Source organism: Lottia gigantea (assembly GCF_000327385.1).
Source record: "Lottia gigantea unplaced genomic scaffold LOTGIsca_2383, whole genome shotgun sequence".
Taxonomy (NCBI): domain Eukaryota; kingdom Metazoa; phylum Mollusca; class Gastropoda; family Lottiidae; genus Lottia; species Lottia gigantea.
In genome coordinates this window covers 1,163-3,542 of record NW_008708701.1, presented here as the reverse complement: position 1 = coordinate 3,542, position 2,380 = coordinate 1,163, and the positions used below count along the sequence as shown (strand labels likewise).

Sequence of the window (2,380 nt, the reverse complement as noted above, 5' to 3'; positions counted from 1 at the left end):
GGTGCTTATTAGAGCGACCTGAGTGTAATGTCTATACAAAGGACAGTGAAGGTAAAATACCCTTATTTCACGCTGTATGGTATGGTAATATAAACATTATAAAGGGTTTAACTGAAAGTGCTCAATATGAAAAATCAAAAGGGGTATTCACCGTTCTCGACTAATGGTGGTTTACTTTCTCTACATATACTAGCACAATGTCAGAATTTAAAATTAATTAATTATTTAATCGAACATAATGTTGATGTTTTAACTAATCATGTCGATAATCTTTTTTTTTATTCAGAATGGTCTCATATCAATTCTTTAACATCATCAGGTGAAAATATAGTCCATCTTTTAGCTCAGTTTTATATGGATTATTTATATAGAGATAATAGTTTTTTGTTATATTATGGATTAGATTTTAATCTTATAAATATTACTGGAAATTCACCGTTGTTGGTGGCATCACTTTTAAATAACTTACCCTTTATTTAGGTTTTAGCTGCTTTACCCTGTGACGTCAATAGACAAAACCACCAGGGTCATACAGCACTCCACCTTTGTGTCATAGGATTTACTTTGATAAAAGAAAAATTAAATATGATGAATGTCAATTCAGTAGTGAAAAATGTATGTGCCTTTGAAAACCTTGCATGTATTTATATTTTACTCAATCTTAGTGCAGACGTAAATAAGCAGGCTAATGTTGGGAAAACAGTTTTAATATTGGCCTGTATGAAAAATGATATCAGTGATTTCATTGCAGTTTTAGTTGCACTGAAAACTTTTTACTTATATTCAACCAGAGAAAATGGCGAACTATGGCCTTCTAACTTACAGTTTTTTTAAAATCAAATACATGCACCTTTTTCCAAACTTTGACCCATTCCATAACCATTCATCGCTAAATATTTACTTATATTATACTTACAGTTATTGTATGTATTATATATGTCTCTGTACACTGAAAATATAAATAATTATACGGACATATTCATCTACAAATCTGCATTCTTAATCTTCACTTAGAAAATGAAATACTGTCATAGATTCGTTTATAAAAAGGAAAAACCCCATCAATATTGGCCCATTTTGCAGATTCGAACAAAATTAGCACAAAACTAGAGGCTAGTGAATGGTGAAAATTTTAGCGTGCCCTCCCTTCTAAATTATATTGAGGCTGTTCTCCATGTACATTTGTTTCTGATGCGTTAACTTGACTGATTTTGAACCGGTTGTCTATGTCCATTGTGACTTGCATGCCTTGAAGAATAACATTTTTCATTTTGTTCATTAATATTTTATTGTTATTTTCGTTCCGGAAGTCATGTAATAGACGCAGCGTAAAAAGATGATTTTCTGGCTTGATCTCATTCATGAAATAAAGGTTCTCATCGATTTCTGCAAAAAGTTGCTCTCAGGTCTTATTTATCAACCCTCTCAGCCAACATGTAATGGTTGTCAGTATTTGTTACAGGGTTGGTGTTAGGTGAATCAGATTGTGTCACTAATAACAAATCGTTTAAAAATTCCATGTTCAGGTTTAGTTTCCCATCTGTTGTCAAAGAAATATTTTCTTATGTTGCCTCTACTACACTAAACATTCCTGGTCTCCTTTTTTCTCCATGACGAAATGTCATCAGAAACATCGTTAATTATTATTGTTGGTTGATGTTTCAATGAGAGAATCATATCGTCGATGCGCTTTCAAAATCTCGTATATCGCCAAAATCTCGTATATAACTTTTCTGAACGTCGAAAATCTTCCCTCCGAGCCGCATCTATGTATCTTATTTTCGTACTTCTAGTCCAATTAGAAGTTCCGTTCAGGACATGTGACATAATCTCGTAAAATAATTGGTTGATTATTTTTTCCAATTAAAATCTCGTATATCGTAATTTTGATGTGACCTGATAAATAGACGACGTCGAGACGGCGTTGAGCCTAGAAAATAAACAATACAGGTGAGAATATTATTGAAAATAGTAAATGTATCAATGCCGTTATGTTTTATAAGATATGTAGGAATAATAGGCATTTTATTGTTTTAGTTTAGTGATTCACATCTGCCCAATAAGCAGTACAAACCCGTAGACACCCTGAAAAATCGTTTGTATCAAGTGATATAAATTATATGTGAGCCATGGTTTATTGTCGGTCCTCTCCTTGAAGTTGACAATTCAAATCAGTCTGTTAAAATTAAATTGGCTTTCTGACAGCGATATACGAAAATTTGATTCGCTAATATAATGAAATGAAATAATTTGATGGGAATCATATACGATATTTTGACATCTCGTTTCTTTTAAATTTTGGCATTAGTTCAATGATTTCTCTCTTTCAGGTATAAAATTATATGTTCCCGGTATGGCTGGTTCTCCCGGCAAAAAGATT

The 2,380-nt window shown here is 32.3% G+C and overlaps 1 protein-coding gene across 1 annotated transcript in view; it reads left to right on the top strand.

The window, feature by feature from the left end:
* Positions 1 to 2,380, top strand: part of LOTGIDRAFT_176660 (hypothetical protein) — a gene marked incomplete at both ends in the record, with an annotated part of 8,560 nt that overhangs the window by 5,105 nt on the left and 1,075 nt on the right. The window lies entirely within an intron of this gene.